The following is a 13,244-nucleotide window of genomic DNA, read 5'->3' on the forward strand; positions in this document are numbered from 1 at the left end:
ATTAAACCCCGCCCCCCCGCCCCCCCAGCCTGGTTAATTAAACCCCGCCCCCCCGCCCCCCCAGCCTGGTTAATTAAACCCCGCCCCCCCGCCCCCCCAGCCTGGTTAATTAAACCCCGCCCCCCCAGCCTGGTTAATTTAACCCCGACCCCCCCCAGCCTGGTTAATTTAACCCCGCCCCCCCAGCCTGGTTAATTTAACCCCGCCCCCCCGCCCCCCCCAGCCTGGTTAATTTAACCCCGCCCCCGCGCCCCCCCCAGCCTGGTTAATTTAACCCCGCCCCCCCGCCCCCCCCAGCCTGGTTAATTTAACCCCGCCCCCCGCCCCCCCAGCCTGGTTAATTTAACCCCCCCGCTCCCCCAAGCCTGGTTAATTTAACCCCCCCCACCCCCCCCAAGCCTGGTTAATTTAACCCCCCCCCCCCCCCCCCCCCGCCCCTCCAGCCTGGTTAATTTAACCCCGCCCCCCCAGCCTGGTTAATTTAAACCCCCCCCACCCCCCAGCCTGGTTAATTTAACCCCGCCCCTCCAGCCTGGTTAATTTAACCCCCCCCCCACCCTGCCCCTCCAGCCTGGTTAATTTAACCCCGCCCCCCCAGCCTGGTTAATTTAAACCCCCCCCACCCCCCAGCCTGGTTAATTTAACCCCGCCCCTCCAGCCTGGTTAATTTACCCCCCCACCACACCCCACCCCCCAGCCTGGTTAATTTAACCCCCCCACCCCACCCCACCCCCCAGCCTGGTTAATTTAACCCCCACCCCACCCCCCACCCCCCAGCCTGGTTAATTTAACCCCCCCCCACCCACCCAAGCCTGGTTAATTTAACCCCGCCCCCCCCCAAGCCTGGTTAATTTAACCCCGCCCCCCCACCCCCCCCCCCCAAAAGCCTGGTTAATTTAACCCCACCCCAAGCCTGGTTAATTTAACCCCCCCCAAGCCTGGTTAATTTAACCCCGCCCCAAGCCTGGTTAATTTAACCCCCCCCCTGCCCCCCCAAGCCTGGTTAATTTAACCCCCCCCCGCCCCCCCAAGCCTGGTTAATTTAACCCCCCCCCAAGCCTGGTTAGTTTAACCCCCCCCCCCCGCTCCCCCAAGCCTGGTTAATTTAACCCCCCCCCCGCCCCCCCAAGCCTGGTTAATTTAACCGCCCCCCCAAGCCTGGTTAATTTAACCCCCCCCCCCGCCCCCCCAAGCCTGGTTAATTTAACCCCCCCCCCCCGCCTCCCCAAGCCTGGTTAGTTTAACCCCCCCCCCCCGCTCCCCCAAGCCTGGTTAATTTAAACCCCCCCCCTCCCCCCCAAGCCTGGTTAATTTAACCCCCCCCCCACCCCCCCAAGCCTGGTTAATTTAACCCCCCCCGCCCCCCCCAAGCCTGGTTAATTTAACCCCCCCCGCCCCCCCCAAGCCTGGTTAATTTAACCCCCCACGCCCCCCCCAAGCCTGGTTAATTTAACCGCCCCCCCCAAGCCTGGTTAGTTTAACCCCGCCACCCCGCCCCCCCCAAGTCTGGTTAATTTAACCCCGCCCCCCCCCCAAAAGCCTGGTTAATTTAACCCCGTCCCCCCCCCCAAGCCTGGTTAATTTAACCCCCCCCCAAGACTGTTTAATTTAACCCCCCCCAAGCCTGGTTAATTTAACCCCCCCCCCCCGCCCCCCCAAGCCTGGTTAATTTAACACCCCCCCGCCCCCCCCAAGCCTGGTTAATTTAACCCCCCACGACCCCCCGCCCCCCCCCAAGCCTGGTTAATTTAACCCCCCACGCCCCCCCCAAGCCTGGTTAATTTAACCGCCCCCCCCAAGCCTGGTTAGTTTAACCCCGCCACCCCGGCCCCCCCCCCAAGTCTGGTTAATTTAACCCCGCCCCCCCCCAAAAGCCTGGTTAATTTAACCCCGTCCCCCCCCCAAGCCTGGTTAATTTAACCCCCCCCCAAGACTGGTTAATTTAACCCCCCCCAAACCTGGTTAATTTAACCCCCACCCCCCGCCCCCCCAAGCCTGGTTAATTTAACCCCCCCCCCGCCCCCCCAAGCCTGGTTAATTTAACCCCCCCCGCCCCCCCAAGCCTGGTTAATTTAACCCCCCCCCGCCCCCCCAAGCCTGGTTAATTTAACCCCCCACGCCCCCCCCAAGCCTGGTGAATTTAACCCCGCCCCCCCCCCAAGCCTGGTTAATTTAACCCCGCCCCCCCAAGCCTGGTTAATTTAACCCCCCCCCCCCCCCAAGCCTGGTTAATTTAACCCCGCCCACCCAAGCCTGGTTAATTTAACCCTGCCCCCCCCAAGCCTGGTTAATTTAACCCCCCGCACCCCCAAGCCTGGTTAATTTAACCCCCCGCCCCCCCAAGCCTGGTTAAGTTAACCCCCCGCCCCCCCAAGCCTGGTTAAGTTTACCCTCCCCCCCACCCCTGGTTAATTTAACCCCCGCCCCTCCAAGCCTGGTTAATTTAACCCCCCCGCCCCCCCAAGCCTGGTTAATTTAACCCCCCCCCCTCTGCCTCCCCCAGTTAATTTAACCCCACCCCCCCAGCCTGGTTAATTTAACACCCCCCCCACCCCCCAAGCCTGGTTAGTTTAACCCCCCACCCCCCCCCCGCTCCCCCAAGCCTGGTTAATTTAACCCCCCCCCCCGCCCCCCCAAGCCTGGTTAATTTAACCCCCCCCCCAAGCCTGGTTAATTTAACCCCCCCCGCCCCCCCAAGCCTGGTTAATTTAACCCCCCCCTCCCCCCCGCTCCCCCAAGCCTGGTTAATTTAACCCCCCCCGACCCCCCAAGCCTGGTTAATTTAACCCCCCCCGCCCCCCAAGCCTGGTTAATTTAACCCCCCCCGCCCCCCCAAGCCTGGTTAATTTAACCCCCCCCCCGCCCCCCCCCCAAGCCTGGTTAATTTAACCGCCCCCCCCCAAGCCTGGTTAGTTTAACCCCGCCACCCCGCCCCCCCCCCCCAAGTCTGGTTAATTTAACCCCGCCCCCCCCCCCCCCCAAAAGCCTGGTTAATTTAACCCCGTCCCCCCCCCAAGCCTGGTTAATTTAACCCCCCCCCCAAGACTGGTTAATTTAACCCCCCCCAAACCTGGTTAATTTAACCCCCACCCCCCGCCCCCCCAAGCCTGGTTAATTTAACCCCCCCCCGCCCCCCCAAGCCTGGTTAATTTAACCCCCCCCGCCCCCCCAAGCCTGGTTAATTTAACCCCCCCCGACCCCCCAAGCCTGGTTAATTTAACCCCCCCCGCCCCCCAAGCCTGGTTAATTTAACCCCCCCGCCCCCCCAAGCCTGGTTAATTTAACCCCCCCCACCCCCCCCAAGCCTGGTTAATTTAACCCCCCCCGCCCACCCAAGCCTGGTTAATTTAACCCCCCCCCGCCCCCCCAAGCCTGGTTAATTTAACCCTGCCCCCCCCCCCAAGCCTGGTTAATTTAACCCCGCCCCCCCAAGCCTGGTTAATTTAAGCCCCCCTGCCCACCCAAGCCTGGTTAATTTAACCCCCCCCGCCCCCCCAAGCCTGGTTAATTTAACCCTGCCCCCCCCAAGCCTGGTTAATTTAACCCCCCGCACCCCCAAGCCTGGTTAATTTAACCCCCCGCCCCCCCAAGCCTGGTTAAGTTAACCCCCCGCCCCCCCAAGCCTGGTTAAGTTTACCCTTCCCCCCACCCCTGGTTAATTTAACCCCCGCCCCTCCAAGCCTGGTTAATTTAACCCCCCCCCAAGCCTGGTTAGTTTAACCCCCCCCCGCTCCCCCAAGCCTGGTTAATTTAACCCCCCCCGCCCCCCCAAGCCTGGTTAATTTAACCGCCCCCCCAAGCCTGGTTAATTTAACCCCCCCCCCGCCCCCCCAAGCCTGGTTAATTTAACCCCCCCCCCGCCTCCCCAAGCCTGGTTAGTTTAACCCCCCCCCCCCCGCTCCCCCAAGCCTGGTTAATTTAAACCCCCCCCCGCCCCCCCAAGCCTGGTTAATTTAACCCCCCCCACCCCCCCAAGCCTGGTTAATTTAACCCCCCCCCCGCCCCCCCCAAGCCTGGTTAATTTAACCCCCCACGCCCCCCCCAAGCCTGGTTAATTTAACCGCCCCCCCCCAAGCCTGGTTAGTTTAACCCGCCACCCCGCCCCCCCCAAGTCTGGTTAATTTAACCCCGCCCCCCCCCCCCCAAAAGCCTGGTTAATTTAACCCCGTCCCCCCCCCAAGCCTGGTTAATTTAACCCCCCCCCAAGACTGTTTAATTTAACCCCCCCCAAGCCTGGTTAATTTAACCCCCCCCCGCCCCCCCAAGCCTGGTTAATTTAACACCCCCCCGCCCCCCCCAAGCCTGGTTAATTTAACCCCCCACGCCCCCCCAAGCCTGGTTAATTTAACCCCCCCCGCCCCCCCCAAGCCTGGTTAATTTAACCCCCCCCGCCCCCCCAAGCCTGGTTAATTTAACCCCCCCCCCCCCCACCCCCCCAAGCCTGGTTAATTTAACCCCCCCCCGCCCCCCCAAGCCTGGTTAATTTAACCCCCCCCCCAAGCCTGGTTAATTTAACCCCCCCCGCCCCCCCAAGCCTGGTTAGTTTAACCCCCCCCCCCCCCCCCCCGCTCCCCCAAGCCTGGTTAATTTAACCCCCCCGACCCCCCAAGCCTGGTTAATTTAACCCCCCCCGCCCCCCCAGCCTGGTTAATTTAACCCCGCCCCCCCAGCCTGGTTAATTTAACCCCGCCCCCCCCAGCCTGGTTAATTTAACCCCGCCCCCCCAGCCTGGTTAATTTAACCCCCCCCGCCCCCCCAAGCCTGGTTAATTTAACCCCCCCGACCCCCCAAGCCTGGTTAATTTAACCCCCCCCGCCCCCCCAGCCTGGTTAATTTAACCCCGCCCCCCCAGCCTGGTTAATTTAACCCCGCCCCCCCCAGCCTGGTTAATTTAACCCCGCCCCCCCAGCCTGGTTAATTTAACCCCGCCCCCCCCAGCCTGGTTAATTTAACCCTGTCCCCCCGCCCCCCCAGCCTGGTTAATTTAACCCCGCCCCCCCCCCAGCCTGGTTAATTTAACCCCGCCCCCCCAGCCTGGTTAATTTAACCCCGCCCCCCCCAGCCGGGTTAATTTAACCCTGTCCCCCCGCCCCCCCCAGCCTGGTTAATTTAACCCCCCGCCCCCCCAGCCCGATTAATTTAACCCCGCCCCCCCAAGCCTGGTTAATTTAACCCCCCGCCCCCCCAAGCCTGGTTAATTTAACCCCCCGCCCCCCCCAAGCCTGGTTAAGTTAACCCTCCCCACCACCCCTGGTTAATTTAACCCCCGCCCCTCCAAGCCTGGTTAATTTAACCCCCCCGCCCCCCCAAGCCTGGTTAATTTAACCCCACCTCCCCAGCCTGGTTAATTTAACCCCGCCCCCCCGCCCCCCCAGCCTGATTAATTTAACCCCGCCCCCCCAGCCTGGTTAATTTAACCCCGCCCCCCCAGCCTGGTTAATTTAACCCCGCCCCCCCCCCGCCCCCCCAGCCTGGTTAATTTAACCCCGCCCCCCCAGCCTGGTTAATTTAACCACCCCACCCCACCCCCCAGCCTGGTTAATTTAATCCCCACCCCCCAGCCTGGTTAATTTAACCCCGCCCCCCCAAGCCTGGTTAATTTAACCCCCCGCCCCCCCAAGCCTGGTTAATTTAACCCCCCGCCCCCCCCAAGCCTGGTTAAGTTAACCCTCCCCACCACCCCTGGTTAATTTAACCCCCGCCCCTCCAAGCCTGGTTAATTTAACCCCGCCCCCCTGCCCCCCCAGCCTGGTTAATTTAACCCCGCCCCCCCAGCCTGGTTAATTTAACCCCGCCCCCCCGCCCCCCCCAGCCTGGTTAATTTAACCCCGCCCCCCCAGCCTGGTTAATTTAACCCCGCCCCCCCAGCCTGGTTAATTTAACACCGCCCCCCCAGCCTGGTTAATTTAGCCCCGCCCCCACCCCCCCAGCCTGGTTAATTTAACCCCGCCCCCCGCCCCCCCCAGCCTGGTTAATTTAACCCCGCCCCCCCGCCCCCCCAGCCTGGTTAATTTAACCCCCCCACCCCACCCCGCCCCCCCAAGCCTGGTTAATTGAAACCCCCCCACCCCACCCCCCAGCCTGGTTAATTTAACCCCCCCCCCCCCAAGCCTGGCTAATTTAAACCCCCCCCCCGCCCCCCCCCCAAGCGTGGTTAATTTAACCCCCCTGCCCCCCAAGCCTGGATAATTGAACCCCCCGCACAAAGCCTGGTTAATTTAACCCCCCACCACCCCGCCTGGTTAATTTAACCCCCCTCCTCCTGGTTAATTTAACCCCCCCCCCCCACCCAGCCTGGTTAATTTACCCCCCCCCAGCCTGGTTAATTTAAACCCTCCCCAAAGCTCCAGTCAGTTTCCACACGATCTTGACTTGAGGTCATGCAAAACAGCTACCCACATTCTAAATCACGTCATCTTTGTTATACACGATCGTATTATCTGTAAAGAGTCAGGGACTAATTGTTATATGGAAGTATTTCAGGGGCCACTTTTTACAGGTGCACTAGAGACTCATGGAATATGTAACAGAACCAGTCCTTCGATTTTAAGTGGCAGATTAGCAAATATTAAGCATAATGAGCTCTCATCTTTATACTCTTAAAGTGTGATTATTACCAACATCTGGGAACTGAAAACCAACAAGTCAGTCTCCTTCTCCCATCACCCCTGTGCTCACTGACCCACATTGGCTCCTGGTTAAGCAATGCCTTGATTTTAAAATTCTCAGCTTGTTTTAAAATCCCTCCATAGCCTCACCTCCTTCCTGTAATCTCCTTCAGCCACACAACACTCCAAGGTATCTGTGCTCCTCGAATTCTGGCCTTGAGTAACCCGATTTTAATCACTCCACCTTGCTTCCAGCTGCCTAGGCCCTTGAGCTCTGCAATTCTCTCCCTAAGCTTTTCTACCTCTTTCCTTCTTTTAAGACTGTTTCCTAAAACCTACCTCTTTGACCAAGCTTTTGGCCATCGGCCCTAATGTCTCCTTTACGTACCTCAGTGTCAAATGCCACTTTATGATGCTCCTGTGAAGCACCTTGGGACATATTATAGTAAAGGTGCTACATAAATACAAGTTGTTGTTGCATACAGACAGGCAGGCAGGTGTTTCTGTAACTGCCATCGTGAGTCCTGTGTTGTGTGTCGCTTCTCTGGTACGTAGGTAAAGGATATCACAGAGAGTGCAAAATATTCTGCAGGGAGAAGGGAGCGAGCCAGAAGTTGCGGTACACATTACCACATAGGGAGAGTAAGTATGGAGGTCTTTCTTTAGATTTTCAGGAGCTAGGGAGGAAGTTAAAAAGTAGGACACACTAGCAAGAGTAGAAATATGAAGGTAAGGATACTCAATGCATGATTTAGAAATGTGGTGCAGGAGCGAGGGCTTCAGATTTGAGGGAAATTGAGATCAATTCTGTGGAAGGAGGCATCTATTCAACAGGACTGGGGCCAATGTGCGGCAAAGTTTACTAGTATGATTGTGGAGGGTTTAAATTGAATTGGTAGGGAGATGGGAACCCACATATAAAAGTAGAAAAGAGGAATAAGGTGCATAAAGGAGTGAGAGTGTTGGGTTGTATTAGAGAAGGAAGTGGTACTATATTGGATAGGAGCAGACTAAGAAGGACAACCAGCAATACAAAGATAGGCTAACAATGCATGTATGTGAACAGAAAATGCTGTGAATTAGGTTGGTGAGCTGCAAGCACAATAGCCATGTGGGAAGTGATTTAGTGGCAATAATGGAAATTAGCTTAAAAGTGGTGAAAGCAAAATACTACGGATGCTGGAAATCTGAAACAAAACCAGAAAATATTGGAAAAACTTCTTCAAAGGTTCATAGAACTCGAAACATTAACTCTGTTTCTGTCTCCACAGATGCTGCTAGACCTGATGAGTTTTTCCAGTATTTTCTGTTTTTGTTAAAAGTGGTGAAGTCTAGGTGCTTAATATTCAAGGAGACAAAGTGTTCAGAAGTGATAGGGAAGAAAAAAAAGTAGATGGGGTGGCAGTATTGATGAGGGAAGACATTGTATTGTTGGAAAGAGAGGATGACCCGGGTGGGAAAATTGTGTTGGTGGGTGTGGTGGGGTGGGGTGGGGGTAGTGGTATTCTATAGGAGCAGTATGTTCTCAGTCCAACTAGGAAAGAGGGAGGTTGCTAGATCTGGTGCTGGGGAATGAGGTGGGGAAAGACTTGGGTAAGAGTGATCATTGTATTATAAGGTGTTGAATAACCAGGGAGAAGAGCAAGGAACAATCTAAAGTAGAATGTCTAAATTGGAAGAGGGCTAATTTCAATGGGATGAGAAGGGATCTGGCCAGGGTAAAATGGAACCAAAGACCAACAGGAAAATCTGTAACTAAACACTGGATGATCTGTAAGGAAGTGATGTGTCAGGTACAGGGTAGGTGCATTCCAACAAGGCTGAAAGGTAGGGGAATCAAGGCCTCAGCTCCTTGGATGTTGAAGGAGGTAGACAATATGAAGAAAAATAGAGGGTCTATAATGCATTTAAGATGAATTTGTCAAACGAGAACCAGGTCAAATACAATAACTTGAAAGGAGAAATGAAGAGAAAAATAAGACAGGGAAAGAGAGAATATGAGAATAGAATGGCAGATAACATAAAAGAGAACCAAAAAAATCTGCTGTAGTATATAATGAGGCTTGGCTGAGAGTCCAGAAATCCATTAGTCTGTTGAAACACCTGAGCCCAGGGAAAACATTACTTGATTGACAGCTCTGGCTCTCCAATTTCTGCTATCAATTGCACAATGTTTACTTACACAAGGTTAAGAGTTTCACATGCTTGAGGTTTCTGCTATTGATACTTTAAACGGTCTGGGTGATTGACACTTTTATTGCCCTATATTAAAAGGAGTTTTTAAAAAACTTTGTGGAAAGTTATGAATGACTTTTTATACACATCCCATTGTCACTATAGGGTTCCTTGGTCCTATACAGTGTATAGTAGGTCAATGGGCATGAAAGTGCCATAGCTTGGCATAGGGGGCATGAGGGTAGGTGGAGGGGCAAAGCAGACATGAGGGACCATGGGGCTTGTTTGGGGGCATACCTTGGATAAGGGGTATGAGGAGGACTTTTTGAACTTACCTTTCAAAAGGTTCCCTCATGCAGACTATGGTTCACAACACCTGAGGAGCCGTGCACCACAACTCTTTAAAAAGCTGGCCTGGCTCCATGAAAATTGTGAAGGTGTAGGACACGCCTATCTCTGCAATGGAGCTGGCCAGGTTGGGACTGCAGGGTGTGGGCTCACAACCCGAACCAGTTCACACCCTTAATAGGCCCTGGTGATAGTTGGAAAGCCTGAGAATGGGGTCTGGAATCCGTGAATTGGAACCTGCCCACCATTTTTAAAAGGCTCCCAAGTCATCCTGACTGGGTGAAAATCCAGGTCATCAAGAGAACAATTAACAAAGCATATGGGATCTTGGGCTTCATAGACTAAAGCAGGCAAGCTATGCTGAAACTGTATAAAACTCTGGTTTGGCTGCAATTAGAGTATTGCATCCAGTTCTGGTTACCGTAATTTAGGAAAGATGTGAGGGTCCTTGAGAGGGTGCAGAGGAAGTTTACCAGATTGTTCCAGAGATGAGTGAGTTTAGCTACAATGTCAAGTGGAGAAGCTGAGGTTGTACTTAAACCAAAAGAGATCATGACAGTTTTATGTAAGGTAGACAAGAAAAGCTGTTCCCTTTAGCTGATGGAACAAGGACAAGGGACACTGATTTAAGGTCTTGGGCAAAAGATGCATGGGGGATGTGACCTGCAACTCGGTGCCTTACGAGGATGGAGGAAACAGGAGATAAAGAATGATGTCAAAAGCAAATTGGATAGGCACTTGAAGAAAATAAACTTATAGGGACATGGGGATAGGGCAGGGGAATGAGACTGATTGGATTGCTCCCTAAAGACCCAGCATGGACTCAATGGCCTCCTTCTGTGCCATAATTAATCTCTGACTCTTCTCTATTGGGCACAGCTCTGTTCAGTTGTTGGCTTCCCTATTGTTACTCTGAGTACCACTGCTACTCCAGAACTGATCCCAATGCCACAAGAGTTTGAACCCTTCCCTTTACCTACCTAATTTGACTGTTACAGTGCTGAATAGTTTGTGGCCGGTGCCACATTGCACAGATGATCATTGGAGGCCCTGTTTCTTAATCTGTGACCTAACTTTTGGAATAGGATCTGAAGATGTTGTTTGTTCCAACATGAACTATAACTTCTGGCCAGATCTTGTTGTGCACAAAATGGTTGCCAGATTACCCATACAACAATCACTCCATTTAAGTTAGGAGATGGCCACTTCCGTTGATATTGAAGGGATCACCAGGTTCTCTCAAGTAAAGCTGTAAAAAGTTTTCTTTGCATTAAATAGTGGTGATTACTCTCCATGAATGATTTTGGAGCGATTGTAGATACTGTTTCACATCCTAAACTCTTAATGCATGTATTGCATTTATTTCTTCATAGGAATCATTGTCAATCTCAATATGGTAAGAGAGGCAGCAGGAGTAGAAAGGAGAAAAGAGAATTGCAACAAGAAGGAAACATGCTCACAGAATCCTTACCCTTCAATCAGACTTAATACTCTCAGGACAACATACCTGCACCTCCGAGGAACTGCACATAACGAGGCTGTGCTTCCCGGGAGAGGCTGCAACATTATCATAGTCTACAAGACCTAAAACCAATTGCCAGAGCTAGTTCATCATTGCATGTTTGTCATGAAGATATTAATGTATACAATGTTATTGGAAATTATTTTAAATTGATGAGATTAATGAGATTCTGAGAATTGCTCATGAAATTCCAATGGGGGGGACATTTTGGAATTAGGAAAACACAGGAAAAGATACAGAGGTTTTTTTTTGGCTGGGATTGCGTAGGGATGTAGTCAAATTCCATAGAACCTGTCACAGATGTCAAGTAACAGGGAAACCACAAGCAGTGATTAAGCCGGCACCTTTAATCCTAATACCAGCATTTGAAGAGCCTTTTACTAGAGTCATGATTGATTGTGTATGACCTCCTCCCCAAGACTAAAGGTGGAAATCAGTACTTACCAACAATAATGGATGTGTCTACCAGGTTTTCTGAAGCGATAAGAAATATGACAACTAAGAAGATTGTGGAGGAGTTAATAAAATTTTTTACAAGAATTTGTTTACCTAAGGAAATACAATCAGATCAGGGGTCAAATTTCATGTCAAAGCTGTTTAAGGAAGTAATGAGCAGTTTGGGGATAAAACAGTTTAAGGCAGCAGCTTATCACCTGGAGTCACAAGGAGCTTTGGAAAGATGGCATCAAACTTTATAAACTATGATGAGAGCGTACTGTCAGGATTATCCACAGGATTAGGGTAGAGGAATTCCATTTTTTTTATTTGTAATTAGAGACGCTACTAATGCATCAACTGCTTTTAGCCCTTTTGAACTAGTTTATGGTCATGAGGTAAGGGGACCACTGAAATTAATTCATGAGAAATTGGTGGGTCAAAATTCAAAAACTATTCTCTTGGATTACATATCAAGTTTCAGGGAAAGATTGAATAGAGCATGTGAGTTGGCTAGGGAACATTTAAAGATATCACAGCAAGTGATGAAAGTGAAGGCAGATAAGAAAGCGAAAGCTTGCAGTTTTGTTTCTGGAGAGAAAGTATTAGTTTTGTTACCAGTACTAGGTGATTCATTAAATGCAAGAAGTAGTGGGCCTTACAGGATTGAAAATAAATTGAGTGAAGTAAATTATTTAATAAATACTCCAGATATAAGAAGCAGAGGGTATGTCATGTAAATATGCTTAAAAAATACTTTGACAGGGAAGAGGTATTAGTGATGGTGGATGATGAGAAAGGTAGAAGTGCAGGTCTCTGAAATTGATTTTCCTCTAATCAAATTGGATAATGAGGGGGTGCTTGAAAATTTAAATGAAATATTGAGTTACCTTCCGAGCAAGTGTCAAAGTGATTTGGAAAAGCTATTGCAGTCACACAAACCTATTTGTGGGAATGAATTGGGAAAAACAGATTTAGCTATACATGATGTCTCTGGTTTCATCTTCAATAAGGCAACATCCTTAGGATAACTTTGTCAGATTTAATTTATAAGTACAAAAAGAAATTGATTTCATGCTTCAAAATGATATAATTGAGTCTAGTTGCAGTAACTAGAGTTCGCCTATTGTGCTGGTACCGAAACTGGATGGAACATAAAGGGCAGAATTTTGCCCTTGACGGGTGGGCGGGCCCGACCGACTCGGCGGCGGACGGGCAGCTGATTGCCACCTCCGAAATGGGCTGCGCTGTTATTTTCCGTGGGCGGGCCAATTAAGGCCCGCCCAGCGGGTTAGCGACTCCCTGGAGAACGGGAAAATAGTCACAGGGGCGGGCGGCCTCAGACTGCCGGTTCCAATGGGGAGCCGGCAGTCTGTATAAAGAGTGGCCAGGCAGTGTTCTTGAGGCAGTGCACCATGGCCACTTAGGGAGAGAGAGAGGCAGCTGTCACAGGACAGGAGCATGAGCAGGAGGAGGGGGGCAGGCTGCAGGAGAGGCCAGCGGGGGGACAGTGTGCCCCTCGCTTCTCCGCTGCATGCCTTGCTGTCCTCCTGCAAGAGGTGTCCAGCCATCGGGATTTATTGTATCCGGATGATGGGAGGAGGAAGGCCCCCCCCATGTCACCAAGCAGGCGTGGGAGGAGGTTGATGACGCTGTAAGCGCCCATGATGATGTGCGGCTCACAGGCACCCAGTGCCGCAAGAGATTCAATGATCTGCTGCGCTCTGGAAGGGTGAGTACCATGTCGGCCTTGGCTATTTGACCCAGAAGGTAGCCTTAGCCTTTGAGCCCCCCAACATGTCTTGCTGTCGTTACTGCATTGGGCATTTGACGCACACTGGGTGGGCAAACGGGTACTGACCATGCTTACATCAGCCTTAGTGGTTGAGGAGAAGATGGGTTCTCCTCGCAGCATATGTTGGTGTTTGTCGCATTTGAGTAGTCTGGGGGCAACCTGCAGGGGAGGCCGCTAGACACATACTCAGAACTCCAACACATGTCATATTGATGGTGATGAGATGGTGGAAGGGGAACCTCAAGGTGTTGTGGCCAAGTGCCATCTGCTGGCCTCGGCGCCGCACCTAGTTGCGCCTCCTTGGGGCGGGGGTTGGGACCAGCCGTACTATCTTCTGGGGACTGATCACCAGTAGTGTGGA

Source organism: Cetorhinus maximus, chromosome 12, assembly GCF_964194155.1.
Source record: "Cetorhinus maximus chromosome 12, sCetMax3.hap1.1, whole genome shotgun sequence".
Taxonomy (NCBI): Eukaryota; Metazoa; Chordata; class Chondrichthyes; order Lamniformes; family Cetorhinidae; genus Cetorhinus; species Cetorhinus maximus.